General features: G+C 41.4%; 1 protein-coding gene across 3 annotated transcripts in view; it reads left to right on the forward strand.

Annotated features, from left to right (window-relative positions):
* LIN7A (lin-7 homolog A, crumbs cell polarity complex component) overlaps positions 1-18408 on the forward strand; it is a 166368-nt gene that overhangs the window by 105457 nt on the left and 42503 nt on the right. The gene's annotated exons all lie outside the window — the stretch shown is intronic.

Here is an 18408-nt window from a genome sequence, read left to right on the forward strand (position 1 = left end):
CAACAGCAGGATAACTCACATCAAGGTTCAGTCCCTTATGGTAGGGATGATAGGAATTCTCATCCTCCTGATAGGGAACAGGGTGGTCATGGACCTTCACCCTACAATAAGAGACCAAATCAATACTATCATTCTGATAATAGAGGTAATTACCATGATGGAGGTAAACCTCCTTTCCAGCAGGGTTATGCTCCCAATAGGGGCCCCTGGAATAGGGGTCATCAAGGAAACAACTATCAAATGAGAGGGAATCCCCATGGGGGAGCTCCCTATTACAGGGGACAGTATCAGGGGGGGCAGCACCAACAAGAGTACCCGAATAGGACTCCCCAGCCGGGTGGTCCCCCTCCTTTTAGGGGCCACCCGCAGGGTGATTATCTATCCTACACAGGACCCCCGTCCCACAGAGGTCACCCGCAGGGTGATTATCCATATTACTCACCAAAAACGCCAAAGACTGAGGCGAACAGACCTACACAGGACGTTTATGAAGTGGCTACCCACAATACAAATCAACCACTTTATGAAGAAGACCAGAATACTATGTATAGAGACTCCTTTTTAGAGAAGGGTTGGGTGGAACCCACACATGGAGGAAGAAATGTAGAAAAAGAGGAGGGAGAGCAGGCAGAAGGGTACAACAGAAAAAGAAGGCGGGAGAATTAGGTGAGGGGATATATAATTTTAGTGGGTGAAGTCTTACGAGGGAAGAATTGATCACTCTTGATAAGGGGATTAAATATGCCCCTAAAAAAGGCCTGAATACGTTTGATACGTATGTAGGGATCCAGAAATTTATTAGGAAACTGAATGTTAAAAAGCATTATGCCCAAAATCCCATTGAGAGAGCAGTATTGGAGGGTAGCCATACAGGGCTTAGAAATAAGTCTGTTTTTAATCCTAAGATTTTGAATAATAAATATGTGGACATGTTCTGGTCATAGCAGACTTGAAGAAATTACCGAATGAAAAAGTATATGAACATAGGGACATGGAAAAAAAGGTATTAAACTATTTGAGACATGAAAAGGCATTGTTGTTCGCCCAGCAGACAAAGGGGGAGGGATTGTGGTATTATCTATTGAACAATATAAACAAGAAATGAACAAAATATTGGAAGACAGGGAAACATATAAAGTTTTAAATACAAACCCTATAAAGCAATATAAGAAAGAACTAGAAGAGCTAGTCCAATATGGAGTAAGGAAAAACATACTAAACAAGCATGAGGAAAATTATCTAGTACCCACCGCATGTATAACTCCAGTTATATATTATATTCCGAAAATTCATAAGGACAGGGTGAACCCCCCAGGTAGACCCACTGTTAGTAGGATTGAGTCCCTAACTGCCCGGTTGGGGGAGTACATAGATCCCCATTTAGTGAGGGTCACCAAAGGATTCCTCAAAGATATCAAATACACGTTACAGTTGCTCAAAGAATGTGATGCAGGAGGTGGTATAATATTGGCCGATGTGGCATCATTATATACTAATATAGACCACCAGGGAGCTTTACAAGCTGTCAAGTGGGCATTAAAAAAGAATCAGAATTTTAAACGGAAGGAACAAAAATTTATTTTAAAGTGTTTAAAGTTCTTTTTGACACATAATTATTTTTGGTACAACAACATTTATTATTTAAAGGTTAGGGGGGTCGCAATGGGGGCAAAGTTTGCACCCAGTGTCACTAACTTGTATATGGCAAAGTGGAAGGAGGAGGGTGTCCTATTAAACCCAGACCATAGAATTTTATTATACAAATGTTTTATTGACGATCTGATTATTGTTTGGGAAGGAGAGGAAAAAGATGTGGAATCTCTGTTAATAAAAATGAATTATAATGATCGTAAAACAAGAATGACATGGGAAATTAGTGAACAAAAGATACATTTTCTGGACTTGGAGATCAGGAACACCCAACAAGGTATAGAGACGATCACATACTTTAAGGATACAGATCGAAATTCTTATATCCCCATGATGAGTTGCCATTAAAAACCCTGGATAATCAATATTCCCAGGGGACAGTATGTGCAAATAAAGAGGAATTGCACAAGGGTTGGAGATTTTGATAAACAGACAAATTAACCAAGATGTTTAGGGATAAAATGTATGAAGCCAACTTTCTGGAGAGAGAAAGGATCAAAATTAGGGATATGGATGGAGAAAGGTTACTGGAGGACACTATTGGTAAAGATGGGAATCTAGGTAATGAGACGTGTTTGGTTTTAGATTATAACCTACAAAATAAGGATGTAGAAAGGATTATTACTAAGTATTGGCAGGTGTTGAAGCAGGATACATTATTATGTGATTCTTTGTCTGATAAACCAAAGATTGTTTTTAATAGGGCCCCTGATTTGAGGGACAGGATTGTACACAACGTGGTAGAACCCCCACCATCCAGGCCACTGATGTTCTGGGACATCAAGGGCTTTCATGGATGTGGTCGTTGCTATAGTTGCGTCAGGGTCCCAAAAGGTATTAAGAAAGTAAAGACCTTTATCAATCCTAAAAGTGACCACATATATACCATTAGGGATTTCATTTCCTGTGAAACCAAAGGAGTAGTTTATGCCATCAAATGTCCCTGTAACTTAATTTACATCGGTAGAAAGAGGGGTTTCAAGGTCAGAATGGAAGAACACGTAAGGAATATAAGAAACGGATTTGATAAACATCATATGTCCATTTATTTTAGGGATAAGCACAATAAGAATCTGGAAGGGATGCAATTTTGGGGGATAGAGGCCCGGAAAACACCATTGGAGAGGATGTAATTATATTAGAGAAATTAGTAAGAGGGAGTCCTGGTAGATATACCAAATGGGGTCTTTATCGCCGGGAGGTCTGAACAAGGAGTTTGACCTCCAGTGCTTTCTAAGTAATCATTAAAGTGAGGTGACTCTGTGTTTGTTTATTCCCTCCATGCTCCTGGTTATATGACGATTGGTATTGTCACAATTTATGGTGATATTATTGCCATTATTGGGGGAGTGTTATGTTGATCCCCCCCCTCTCTTTTTTGAAGCTAAATATCACCTTTCCACTATATAGAGTCTAATTGGGATTTGGGTATAGTTTATGACATTATGTATTTGTTCTGCGTTTGGTCTATGTAAATTACATCTACATTTAGTCTCTATATTTAGTCGTACTATTACCTAGGAGTTCTCCTAGGATTTTGGGGAAAGATTAATTTCCTGTTTTTTGGGTTAGCTAAATTGGGCTATTTTTATATTTATATTTTATTTTTATTTAATTTTATTTGATATAGATGTTCTTGTTGTTTCTATTGATGAATATAAGAGGTTAGGCTACAAATTATACAGCAGTATGTTATTATCCAGCAATCCATATAATGTATCATTGTATGGTTAACAGTGTATTATCCGGCTATCTATCTACTGTATCATTAGGGTTAATAGTGGATCAGCATTGTAGTAATGAATTAGGGAATATTATATACATTGTTATTCCTCTCTAAGGGGCTTCGTTCTTGTGTGCTCTCCCCATTCTGTATTTAGTGAGGGAATGAAAATTAGATTAATCTAGGGACATTGAGTTATCCCGCAATCATATGGCGCATGTTGAGACTTCAATATCATGGCTGCCATAGTGTTTTTATGGAGTTTGTTGCCAGCAACACTATTGGTGGTCCACGGCTCCATTAACATGGCCGCAGTTGTAGTTTATTGTTCAGACAGATCCACAACAAACTGGCGCATATTGCGGCTTCACTTTATTGGCCGCTGACACAGTATATATTCCAGCAGCTTCCACCATCCAATCAGATCCCCCTGAGGAAGACACGTGATTAGCGCTGTGTTGTCATGCGTAAGGAAGGGGCCAAGTTACATGCTCTCTGAGCAAGCTGCTAATACACAAAAGTCTGCAAGCCATTTGGAGAGGATTTTTATAGTGAATGTTTTCTATAGTTTGGTGCACTGGAAGCACCTGTGAAATGTGAGTACCCTAATGTTTTTTACCTATAATAAATTTATACACAAACGATAATACACTATCCAGCCTCTTTCTTACTTTAAATTGAGGACAACATATCTGGATTATACCTGGGGGATCCTGCAAAGCCCGCAAAGCCTGCTTAGAGCCCAGAGGTGGTTCAGCTGCTTTTGTAGACCAAACCTAAATGTGCGGTCACACACCTTGAGGTGAGCACAGTCACACAGGGGGGGGGGGCACGTGTGTGAAGTCACCGATCTTATTACCTGGATCATCATCACAAGAGTCTCCTTTTGGGACATTATTATATATATTTTTTTCAATATACTGTATTTATCAGTGTATAACACGCACTTTTTTCCCCTTAAAATCGGGGGAAAATCGTGGGTGCGTGTTATACGCCTATCCCCTGCCGATTGTGAGCCTCTCGGCGGTTTTCGCCCGCTCTTGGCCATTCTCGGCGGCTTTCGGCCATTCTCGGCGGCTCTGGCAGTCCCGCTGAAAGCCGCCGAGAACAGCCGAGAGAGGCCAAAAGCCGCCAAGAGCGGCCGAGTGGCGCCGAGATATACAGGACATCCGGTTCTGTATTTCGGCGGCGCCATTTTTAAATGGCAAGGTACTGACAGTGTACAGACTGTCTGCAAATGACACAGGGGCAAGGCTGCAGTTGACACTGACAAGACTGCAATGATGGACACTGACAAGGCTTCAATGATGGACACTGACAAGGCTGCAATGATGGACAAGTCTGCAGATGGACACTGATAAGGCTGCAAGGCTGCAAATGACACTGACAAGGCTGCAGATGGACACTGACAAGGCTGCATTGATGGGCATTTAAATGTAAGTTTTTTTTTCCTAAAACTTCCCTCCTAAAAGTTATTTTCCTTAAAATTCCCTCCTAAACTTGGGGTGCGTGTTATACGCCGGTGCGTGTTATACGCCGATAAATACGGTATATTATTTCAATATATACCTTTTTCACTGTGGACTTGCTGAAAATTGAGAATTTTTTGATATTTGATGATACTTCGATATTAGTGAATTATTTCACTGTGAACTTGCTTGACACAAAAATGTTTTTTTTTTATTATTTATACATTATTGACCCCTGGGGGTCCTGGCAGCATCCCTGGTGGTCCAGTGTGGGCATCCGTGGGGGATGCACTGATAAACAATCAGCGCAGACTCCCCTGTCAGGAGAGCTGCCAAACAGCTCTCCTCTACTCGCGTCTGTCAGATGCGAGTGAGGAAAAGCCGATAAAGGGCTCTTCCTGTTTACACTGTGATCAGCCGAGATTGGACACAGCTGATCACGTGGTAAAGAGACTCCATCAGAGGCTCTTTACCAAGATCGGTGTAGCGGTGTGTCAAACTGACACGCCACACCACACGGTTATCCTGCTGGTTGTCATATGATGCCCAGTCAGGATAACTGAACCACTGTCCGGCCGTCATTTTGCTATAGGCCAAGTGGAAAGTGGTTAAAGATCACTAAGCTGCAATATAGTACATTTTTGTTTTGGTGTTTAATACCATTTTAAGCCCAGTTGTTTTTATACTTGTTATGCAGTCGGGCAAAGATTATAAAATGTAAATTTTTTTTAAACTGTTTTAAAAATCTGCCCTGGGCTGGCTGGCAGCACACTGGAGAGCTGGACCGCACTTCAGAGAGCAATGCAAGTGTAAATGAGGCTTTGGTGACCACTAACAGTACTGTCATTAGACATGGGAGTGGCAGTTGGTGGAGCTTAGCCAGGAAGTTAGGAAAAGTCAGGTTGTGATTGTGCTCTTTTCAACCATTGACAAGGGGGAGTGGTCTCACACACAGCATCTATTTTTTTCACATCTGTAGAACTTTTGGTGGCATGGATGGGGACTCCATAAACAGTAAAGGCTCTGTTTATATAAAGCTAACATTTAGATGTCAAAATATTTTAATCGGATATTTTCATTTAGACTATTTGCCTATTTATAGTGTGGCTGAAGGCAAGGTTTTCTATTGTCTTGCTATAAAACCACGAAAATAAAATAAAGGAGAACAGAATTTTGCAGATAGTTTTGAACAGTATATACACTTTTCCCTTTTTGTTGACATTTTTGTAAGAATTTACAAGATCTGGAACTTGGTGTAAAAGCTGGTGTAGTTTTTTTAAGGAAGAGAAGCTGGAGATAGAACCTTTATGAAGCAGACACAGTGAAAGCAATAGCCCTCATTTTGCTATTTAATCTGTCAACTTTTCATAATTTTAATGCTGTACTTTGACATCAGTTCTTCGTCCTTCACTGGCGAGGAAACAGGTGATAGTTTTAGGTAAGAAGCGATAAAATGAAAAATCACTGACCTTTACACAGATTAGAGTTATTATGGCCTTTCTGAAATTACATGGTTGTTATGTTATATGGCTAGTTTCGATGTGGCAAGCTAGTCTTCACAGGGAAATTAAAAAGTTATTAATATATATATATATATATATATATATATATATATATATATATATATATATACATACAGTACCTTACAAAAGTGAGTACACCCCTCAATATATTACAAATATTTTATTATTTCTCTTCATGTGACAACACTGAAGAAATGACACTTTGCTACAATGCAAAGTAGTGATTGTACAGCTTGTATAACAGTGTAAATTTGTCGTCCCCTCAAAATAACTCAACACACAGCCATTAATGTCTAAACTGCTGGCAACAAAAGTGAGTACACCTCTAAGTGAAAATGTCCAAATTGGGCCCAATTAGCCATTTTCCCTCCCCGGTGTCATGTGACTCGTTAGTGTTACAAGGTCTCATGTGTGAATGGGGAGCAGGTGTGTTAAATTTGTTGTTATCGCTCTCACTCTCTCATACTGGTCACTGGAAGTTCAACATGGCACTTCATGGCAAAGAACTCTCTGAGGATCTGAAAAAAAGAATTGTTGCTCTACATAAAGATGGCCTAGGCTATAAGAAGATTGCTAAAACCCTGAAACTGAGCTGCTTCATGGTGGCCAAGACAGGTCAGGTTCCACTCAGAACAGGCTTCACCATGGTCGTCCAAAGAAGTTGAGTGCACATGCTCAGTGTCATATCCAGAGGTTGTCTTTGGAAAATAGATGTATGAGTGCTGCCAGCATTGCTGCAGAGTTTGAAGGGGTGGGGGGTCAGCCTGTAAGTGCTCAGACCATACGCCGCACACTGAATCAAATTGGTCTGCATGGCTGTTGTCCCAGAAGGAAGCCTCTTCTAAAGATGATACACATGAAAGCCTGCAAACAATTTGCTGAAGACAAGCAGACTAAGGACATGGATTACTGGAACCATGTCCTGTGGTCCGATGAGACCAAGATAAACTTATTTGATTCAGATGGTGTCAGGCATGTGTGGTGGCAACCAGATGAGGAGTACAAAGACAAATATGTCTTGCCTACAGTCAAGCATGGTGGTGGGAGTGTCATGGTCTGGGGCTGCATGAGTGCTGCCGGCACTGGGGAGCTACAGTTCATCAAGGGAACGATGAATGCCAACATGTACTGGGACATATTGAAGCAGAGCATGATCCCCTCCCTTTGGAGACTGGGATGCAGGGCAGCATTCCAATATGATAACAACCCCAAACACACCTCCAAGACGACCATTGCCTTGCTAAAGAAACTGAGGGTAAAAGTGATGGACTGGCCAAGCATGTCTCCAGACCTAAACCTTATTGAGCATCTGTGGGCCATCCTCAAACAGAAGGTGGAGGAGCTCAAGGTCTCTAACATCCACCAGCTCCGTGATGTCGTCATGGAGGAGTGGAAGAGGTCTCCAGTGGCAACCTGTGAAGCTCTGGTGAACTTCAAGAGGGTTAAGGCAGTGCTGGAAAATAATGGCGGCTACACAAAATATTGACACTTTGGCCCAATTTGGACATTTTCACTTAGGGGTGTACTCACTTTTGTTGCCAGCGGTTTAGACATTAATGGCTGTGTGCTGAGTTATTTTGAGGGGACAGCAAATTTACACTGTTATACAAGCTGTACACTCACTACTTTACAATGTACCAAAGTTTCATTTCTTCAGTGTTGTCACATTAAAAAAGATATAATAAAATATTCACAGAAATGTGAGGGGTGTACTCACTTTTGTGATATATATATATATATTATTAGTATGTTTATTTTTATTACATCATACATGCATACATTTGCTACACTGTTGTATTTATGTCATAGTATAATGTTTAGATACTGCACTTTTATCTTTGTATACAATAATCATAATTTAAAATATCTATTTCTGTATACTTTGTTATCACTGTTAATACATTCTCTGAATTGTTACTAGGTGATGTGTTTGCATACCAGAATATAATATAGCAACATTCCAAACACACAGTTAATAGTTTTTACCTTAACTTATTTAGAAAAAAAACAGCTGATATTGCATTATATCTTGACAACGTGTACAGGATAAACATGCAGGAACAAAGGAACAAATGGATTATTACATTCTATATTTATCTGTGTTTGCTTGGGCAGAACACAGTTTTAAATATAATTAATTCTATAACTAATAAAGAATTTGTGTAAGAAATATGCGCCCAGCCTGTTTGATAAACAGTACACAATATTTATTGACACTTTATTTTCGTCAGGATAATGTTATCAATATGCTGCAGAAATTGACCAATTATAATGAAACTGTTACATCATTAATTAAACAAAATATTGTGCCTAAATAAGTATCAGTAAATCTATTAATGAACACTAATCAGAGAGGCCAAAACAATTCTGTTTGGGCAAGTTTGAAGCTAATTTGCCATGAAAGCCAAACAGCATCTCTCCAACTGGATTTCTGCCCGTATTTCCTAATTTGAAGGCCTTTCCAAGCTTAGCTAATCAGTTAGAAGCCTGATGCCTAGTTGGTCAACAAACTGAACCTGTTAAGCATTATTTTTGTGTGCTACATCTATTCTTATAATTGGTTCTGCTACTGAAAAATTTAAAATACAGAAAAACTGGTTTCGTAAAATAAAAAAATTAATAAACTGCCACCAAATAATTTATTTTTATTTCTCATGACTGAGATCGGTTTTAATGTGAAAGAAACTTGGGTATGATTCACGTTTAACAGTGCATGTACAAGAATGCTGTACCAAGACAATATGTACTCTTCCATTGCTGCACTGCCATACTGAATCTCCTGCTTCACTACTTATGCCCCGTACACACGATTGGACTTTCTGACAACAAAACTGTGGATTTTTGTTCGAAGGATGTTGGCTCCAACTCGTCTTGCATACACACGGTCACACAAATGTTGGCCAACAATTAGGAACGTAGTGACGTATAAGACGTACGTGATATCTCCATGACGAACGCTAGTGTTACAAGACTGAGCGCTTCCAGCTCGTACTTGATTCCGAGCATGCGTGAACTTTTGTGCAACTGACTTGTGTACACACGATTGGAAATTCCAACAACAAAGTTTTGAGAACCTGCTAGCCAACATTTGTTGGTGGAAAGTCTGACAACAAATGTTTGATGGAGCATACACACGGTCGGACTTTCAGCCAACAAGCTCACATCCAACATTTCCCGTCGAAAAATCCGACCGTATGTACGCGGCATAACAGTGACTTACCTGGAACAAGTATTCTGTTAAGGACTTCGGACTTTTTTCTGACTTTGCTTATCTGAATTTTTATTCATGGCCAGAGCCAGTGGGTCAGTATAACAGCCAAACAACTATAATTTTTCCAAATAGCAATGGAAACTCCTGTATTTTTATAACTTTAGGGCAGGCCATTGACAAGTAGAAAAACGTATGATCCGTCAAACTAACATTGTTTGATATTTCATACAATTGTGCCATCATTTCAGCAAATTTCAGGAATTTTTTCGTTTTGGAATTTTCCCTGCAAAAACACTTTTTTTCATCATCTGCGGAAGTGATGTAATATATGTCAACCTCTTGCCTTGAAATAATAATAAACTGGGTTCATTATGTTAAACTGCTTCACGCACGTGCAGCCCCATCTGTCTTGTGATTACAAGGCTGTGATACACAAAATGTGGAATTTACTTGTCCCCTACAGCCAGCTCTGGCTGCAGGAACTTTTTTATTTTCTATAGTAGAAAAACACTTACACACACTACACTATAGTCATCAAAATAAGATATGACAGAACTTTCGTGATAGAGAACGTTCTTTTTGCTCATGCACATTTCAGTCTTATTTTTTGGGGGGATAAAAATTTCCAACAGAATTGGTCATTTTTGATGACCGCACGAAAAACATCTGTCACTGTGGGCACATTAAGTATTTGAAAATCGAAAAGTCATTCTTTCGAAGTGAAATTTTGTTAATTTTGCCTAAGGCAATCGATGGATGATTCGATTTTCTTTCCTTCCACTGCCGGTGGAAGGAAAGAAAATCACTCGCTTTCCCCCATCAACACATTCAACGTTGATAAGGGAATGCCCCTCCCTCAGCAATGTTGTGTTCTGTCAGCGGGGGGGGGGTTTACACAGGGAGTCTTCTTGGCTGTTAGCAGCTATAGCTGACTTGGGTAAAATTAGCCTACCCATACTTGTATCGAAATTCAACCATTTCCTGCTCAACATGCCAAATTTCAATCCATGTACGGCCAGCCTTAGGCCAGTTACATTCCCGGAACATAATAATAACAGCCCCCATTTTGCATAGTTTTCTCGCCCGTTTCCCGCTGAAACAGTAGTGCAGGATATCCAAATAAAACTGTGCATTCCAATAGGCAAGCAAGTTCGATCTACTGCACTAAGTAACAAGCAGTCTGGTTTGACACATCCCCTTGTCTTCTCTGCAGTACAAGTTTGTATGAGGTGAGAAAATGTAAGGCACTTCCAAGCAAACACCAGTCTAAAATCATATCACTAGGGGGCAGGGCGTTAGATAATTTTTTTTCTAAGACAAGGTTCAGTCCAGAGTGCCCCAGTAAAATGTGGGTGTGGCAAAATTGTCCTAACAGTTGGAGGGGGATAAAACTTGAGCCTGCACCTTGTACACAGTAGCATTTTGCAACAGTACCTGAATTCTTTAATTGTTGTGCCACAAATCTAACATATAAAGCTCAGCACAATCATTTGTAAAAAACTAAACTCTTCCATTACATATGCTTTCCTGCACTCAGCCTACCATAAAGAGGAATTTCATTAACATAGTCACTGACTGCTGAGCAACCTACTATTGTTGTAAAATATACAGTAGCATATTGAGTTCAGTGGTCAGAAATATGAAATATACATTATAGTAGCCCTCAAATTTTCCACTCACCTACTCGCATTGGAGAATGAGGGCTGGTGAGGATGGGCTGCCTGGGTGCGGGGGGGGGGGGGGGGGGGCGAGTACCGCCAGGAGGCGGGATTGAATGGGAGTCCTTCTCCCAGTGATTGCGGAGGGGAAGGGAGAGCCGGCTGGATGATCAGAGCAAGGGGGAACATCACTGGAACAGCTTTCATTTCAATTGCAGTGTGTTCCCCGCACTCGCTGTCACATACAGACATACATAGAGTATTAGATTGGGGTGATTGGCGCTGTTCGACTGGGTCCACTATGATGTGCACAAATTTATAAATATATAAAAAAAAATTTTAATAATGAGAAATAAATAATATGTGTATAAAAATGATAAAAATTCAAACGTGAAGACAAAATATATGTGCGTGTATAAAAACCTGACCACAATCTTTAAAGTGCAGTGTGTAATATCACATGCAATGCAAACACTGAAAAAATAAGTGAAGTATATATGATAAAAATTAAATCATCCCAAAAAATGAATGTAGAAATATGGAGAAAACTTATAAATATGGAAAACACTTATGGTAAAAATCCTTAGCTAATAAGTGCACACAATAATGCTAAAACATATTGGTAAACCTCCTTTGTTCATGTGTACACACAATAGTGCTGAAACATAAGAAGTGAGTGATTAGTTCATAAAACAAGTGTCCCCAAAAAAGAATATTCCATACAAAGTTCTTCTTAAAGTGCTGTGATGTGTCTCTTCATTCACATAAAAATATTTCTGGTGTGGTAAGTGCTAGCAGGAGCTAGCAGGCGGTGGAACGCACGCTACACCGCGCTGCACTTCCCACATTTTGACTCTGTATTAGTCAGCGGAGCACTGTTAGCTCCTTTTTATCTATCTGTTTACAATAAAGTACAACTTTTTTTCGGATTTACGCGATGGGGCTTATTTCTGTTTCAACACATATGGATGTTTAAACCGGGGAGCGACTGGAGGTGATCGGGATACCAGATAAGGAGAGGAGAACGGAGGATTGTCACCACGGACCATTGCTGCTGGATTCAGCTTACAGGCTTGATACCCCTGCAGGGGTGAATTTTTCCGGTGAGTGAGGGCACAAGTGGGGGTCCTTTGGAATGCTGGGAGCACTTACCACACCAGAAATATTTCTATGTGAATGAAGAGACACATCACAGCACTTTAAGAAGAACTTTGTATGGAATATTCTTTTTTGGGGACACTTGTTTTATGAACTAATCACTCACTTCTTATGTTTCAGCACTATTGTGTGTACACATGAACAAAGGAGGTTTACCAATATGTTTTAGCATTATTGTGTGCACTTATTAGCTAAGGATTTTTACCATAAGTGTTTTCCATATTTATAAGTTTTCTCCATATTTATACATTCATTTTTTGGGATGATTTAATTTTTATCATATATATTTCACTTATTTTTTCAGTGTTTGCATTGCATGTGATATTACACACTGCACTTTAAAGATTGTGGTCAGGTTTTTATACACGCACATATATTTTGTCTTCACGTTTGAATTTTTATCATTTTTATACACATATTATTTATTTCTCATTATTAAAATTTTTTTTTATATATTTATAAATTTGTGCACATCATAGTGGACCCAGTCGAACAGCGCCAAACACCCCAATCTAATACTCTATGTTTTGGAATTTCACGTAGGTGTTATTCTGTGCTGGGGGGGCTGCAGTTCCTTTATTTTCTAAGCGTTGAACTAGTTATTTCCTACATACAGACATACAGCCCCGCCTCCTTGTCCCGGGACTTTGATAGACAGATCACCCGTCCAATCCCGAAACATATGACGTGTATCAAAGTTCCCCTGTCCAGGAGGCAGGGCTATATGTGATGGTGAGCTGAGGGAACAAACAGCAATTGAAATGAAAGCTGTTCCAGTGATGTTCCTCGGTGCTCTGATCATCCGACCGGCAATCCTCTTCCTCTCCTATCTTCCCCTGCACAGGTAGGCTGCATAGTGGGCATAGGCATGCTGCATTGGTGGGCACAGGCATGCTGCATTGGTGGACACAAGCATGCTGCATTGGTGGACACAGGTAGGCTGCATTGGTGGATACAGGCATGCTGTATTGGTGGGCTCAGGCAGGCTGCATTGGTGGACTCAAGCAGGCTTCATTGGTGGGCACGGGCATGCTGTATTGGTGGGCACGGGCATGCTGTATTGGTGGACATGGGTATGCTGTATTGGTGGACACGGGCATGCTGCATTGGTGGGCACAGGCAGGCTGCATTGGTGGACACAGGCAGGCTGCATTGGTGGACACGGGTAGGCTGCATTGGTGGACACGGGCAGGCTGCATTGGTGGACACGGGCAGGCTGCATTGGTGGACACGGGCAGGCTGCATTGGTGGACAGGGACAGGCTGCATTGGTGGACACGGGCAGGCTGCATTGGTGGGCATGGGCAGGATGCATTGGTGGGCAGGCTGCATTGGCGGGCACGGCAGCCTGCATTGGTGGGCACGGGCATGCTGCATTGGTGGACATGGGCATGCTGCATTGGTGGACACGGGTAGGCTGCATGGGTGGGCACAGGCAGGCTGCATTGATGGACACAAGCAGGCTGCATTGATGGGCACAGGTGAGGCTGCACTGATGGGCACGGATAAAGTTGTTAATATTTTTATAAATCAAGTCTGCATTCAAGTGTCATTTCATGAGATAATTTATGAGGACGTGTTTACGGGCGGAATTAGGGGCGGGGCATGGTAGGGGTTGGGTGGGGCAACTGGTGGCGAGTAACCCTTGAGGCCTGGCTAGTAGCTCAAGACTTGAAATTTTGAGCCCTGCAGTATAGTGTATGAAGATCAAAGGTCAGGAGTTCATAACATACAGAGTGCATAATGTGCAGAGCTTATGAGTCAGGAGTGCGTGAGCTGGGGTCAAGGTAGCTTAATGTACAGAGTGCTGGAGTCCGGAGTGTAGAACCAGTACAGCCTCCCCCCCCAGTACAGCTCTCCCAAGCACAGATTCCATCTCTAGTACAGCCCCCCTCGTACAGCTGCCCCTGGACAGATTTCTCCCTCTTAGTACAGCTCACCCTCTAGTACAGCTCTCCTCAGTACAGATATCCTCTCTCCCTAAAACAGCCCCCCACCACCACAGAGCTCCCCCACTTAGTACTGCTCCCCCTAGTACAGATTCCTCCCCTTTAATACAATTTCCCCAGTACAGATCTCCCTCTTTAGTATAGCTCCGCCCCAGGAGAGTCCCCCATAAAAATCTTCTTTGCCCCTTAGTACAGATCTCCCCCTCCATGAAACACACTTACAAATCAAAACCATCAGTTTTCTTCGGCTTTTGCCACAGCCCAGGAGAAGATAAGGAAAGTTTCCCTCACTTTGAACCACAGCTGCCTTTGGGCTTTAAACCACTGATAGATGAGGTGTCTACATTTATGTTGCTGGGTCTGCATACCTGCTGTGAATATTTTTGAGATTTTCCACCATGCCTTTTACATTTATTTATTTTATAGTGTAGAAAGTGCAAGAAGAGATGGTGGAACTCAGACTGTGGATAGTGACAGCCAACACTCCCTGATGGGAAGGAAAACTGTTTAGAATTATGCAGGGAGGTCTTGCTTTTGGAGTAGCAGATACTGTATATACAAAGCCATGGCCTGATTGCATTGTTTCCATTCAAAATGTTTGTTTATCAAAGTGCGTGTCATAGAATGAGCACAGGTTCAAGTAAAACAGGTGTGAAAAACATAGCACTGGAACTAAATGAAAAGTAATTATTCCTAATGGTTGCACTCCTTTATAACTGTACAAGAAAGATCAGGATACTATTGCTACTACAATGAATGAACAGCTCCACTCTTCATCTGTCAGAATAATATTTCCTATTTAACTACTCAGCTCTGGAAGGTTTTACCCTCATGACCAGGCCATTTTTTGCTATTTAGCACTGCACTACTTTAACTGGTTATCCAAATAAAATTTATATATATTTTTTTTCTTCACACAAATAGAGGTTTCTTTTGGTGGTATTTGATCACTACTGGGTTTTTTATTTTTTATTATATAAATGAAAAAAGATTGGAAAAGTTTTGAAAAAAAAAAACATTTTTTAAAATTTTCTGCTATAAAGCCTATGCAATAAAAAAGTTAAAAATCAAATTTCTCCATAAACTTTGGCTAAAATGTATTCTGCTACATGTCGTTAGTAAAAAAAAAAAAAATCCTATTAAGTGTATATTAGTTGGTTTGTGTGAAGGTTATAGCATCTACAAACTTTGGTATATATATTGAATTTTTTTTTATACTACTAATGGCGGTGATCAGCAACTTATAATGGGACTGCAATAGTGTATCGGACAATCTGACACTAACTGATGCTGGGTGGAACAGACTAACTGCTGCTGACACCACCATTGACACTAATACAGTGATCAGTGATAGTACTGTACTACGCACTGTTACTGTACTAATGAAACTGGCAGGGAAGATCTAGGGTCAACAATGGGTTGAATGATAGCCTAACAGTGTGTAATGTGTGTAATATGTGCTGCTTTTCACTAAAGATCTCTTTTTTTCCTATCCTTTGCAGGGATCTGTACAAAGCCCTGTGTTTTGATTGTCAACATAGGGCTCTGGGACAAAGCCGATCAGCAGGTCCCAGCCATGAATCAGTGGTTGGGACCTTCTGACAGACTCCCGCGGTGTACAATCACAGCAGGTATTAGCGATTTGCCTGCATGGGTGCCTGTCCACAATACATTGCAGGTGGGCAGTCCTTAAGACCCCTTTCACACTGGGGCGCTTTGCAGGCGCTACAGTGCTAAAAATAGTGCCTGCAAAGCGCCCTGAAAGAGCCGCTCCATTCACTCCAGTGTGAGCAGTGCGCTGGCAGGACGCTAAAAAAAGTCCTGCTAGCAACATCTTTGGAGCGGTGAAGGAGAGGTGTGTATACTGCTCCTCCACTGCTCCCGCCCATTGAAATCAATGGGCAGCGCGGCTATACCACCGGCAAACGCTGCTGCAGCAGCGATTTGCGGGTTGTTTTAACCCTTTCTCGGTTAGTTTTAACCCTTTCTTGGCCAATAGTGGGGGGTAAAAGCACCCTGCTAGCGGCTGAACAGCACCGCAAAATTTACGGTAAAGCGGCGCTTTACCGCCGACGCACCCACCGCCCCAGTGTGAAAGGGGCCTAAGTGGTTAAAACAATACTGTGTGGGGGACCAGATAGAGTGAATGCAGGGTCCTGGGTTTAGTAACACTTTAGGCCTTACCTTTAGTCTTGCACAATTGTACAGACTGCTTTTCTGTACTGAAATGACTTACTCTGATTTCATTGCACATTGTCAACTTCTCAGAGAATGCAGTAGAGCTGCAGCCAAAGTCAAATATTGCTTGACTCATTTCCTGGCTGGAGGGCGTCTAGCATTATCTGGTCCTTTCTACTCCAGCCTGAATGTCCCTGCCCCCCTTTTCCATTTCATTCATTGGATTTCAGTTATTTCAATCATAGAGGTTAAACATCACATGTGAGTTGTTACCTCAGCTTCCTGTTTTCAAAGGTACCCTGCCAGTCCTTCCCACTAGCCATGATCTACTTGCATTACATAGAGAATCAAAAAGACCTAGCACTTACATCACTGGGTCTAAAATAAGGTATATAATGAAAATGGAACTGTTTTATTGAATTATTTTGTTTAGTATGCGGATGAGACAGTAACAAAGGTAACAGGGGGAAAAGAAATAAACATTTTGACGTGTTCTTAAGGTAAAGCTAGCAAATCAAAACTAGCATATGATGTAAAATGCCCAACCTTCAGGGAAAACCACATGTGAAAATGATTGATAGATTTGGAGACATGGGCAACTGAGTTTATATGCAAAACTTTCCTTTTCAAGGAGCTGGGTTTGGTCCAGGCCATCACACCTCCTGAGCTTCCTTTTGCCACATACACACAAGCGGAATGTCCGACAGAAAAAGTCAGACGGAAGCTTTTCATTCCTATCGGGAAAACCGCTCGTCTGTATGCCGTTCCGATGGACCAAAAACTACGCATGCTCTGAAGCAAGTACGAGAGCTATTGGCTACTGGCTATTGAACTGCCTTTTTCTAGACCCGTCGTACGTGCTGTACATCACCACGTTCTTGACGGTCGGACATTGGTCGGACTTTGGTTTGACCGTGTGTAGGCAAGACCGCTTGAATGGAGTTCCGTCGGAGAAACCTTTGGAGTTTATTCCGATGGCGAAACCGGTTGCGTGTACATTATTATTATTGTTCTTTTATTGACCACTGGCCAGTAGGAAGGCTCAGGAGATGAGTAGGTGCAGAGCCAAATTAAAAGGGTTCAGGTAAACGTTTAGATTTTTATATAACTTCAGCTGAAACATCATACCGGTATGTGTAACTATAGGACCACTTTCACACTGGGGCACTTTTCAGGCATTTTATCGATAAAAAAAAGTGCCTGAAAAGCGCCTCTCAAGCCACCCCAGTTTGAAAGCCCGAGTGCTTTCACACTGGGGCGGTGCCCTTGCAGGACTGGAAAAAAAAGTCCTGCAAGCAGCATCTTTGGGGCAGTGCAGGAGTGCAAAGCGGTTCAGCAGCACAGCAACATGGGCGCTTTTAACCCTTTCTTTGGCTGCTAGCGGGGGTTAAAAGCGCCCCGCTAGCGGACGAAAAGTGCCGCTATTACAGCGGTAAAGCGCTGTTAAAACTCGCGGCACTTTAGCGCTAATGCCCGCACCGCCCCAGTGTGAAAGGGGTCTAAGTGGCAACACCTAATACATATTGTTGACAAAAATGTACACAACGTATAGGTATTAAAAGTTCTTGTAATGAAAATGTTTAACTTTGAAAGCCAAAAATTTTTCATAATAACATGCATATAAAAAAGAAAGAGGACTTGGCAGCACAGGACTTGGGTTACGATGGCAAAGGAAAGTGAGTTTAGCATTTTCTTTTCCAAAATACAATAACACTTTATAATAGAAACCACACATCTTCCTTCCTACTTACCATGCTCCATGTTTGCCAGTGCATAACAGATGCACTTTACTTTTTATTAATGTTTGTAAGCATAGATAGTTTCTACGCCGGTCCACTCAAGTGAATCAGTAGAGACCAATACAGAATAAAGAGAACATGTGCTCTTAAA

The sequence above is a fragment of the Aquarana catesbeiana genome, linkage group LG03 (assembly GCF_042186555.1).
Source record: "Aquarana catesbeiana isolate 2022-GZ linkage group LG03, ASM4218655v1, whole genome shotgun sequence".
Taxonomy (NCBI): domain Eukaryota; kingdom Metazoa; phylum Chordata; class Amphibia; order Anura; family Ranidae; genus Aquarana; species Aquarana catesbeiana.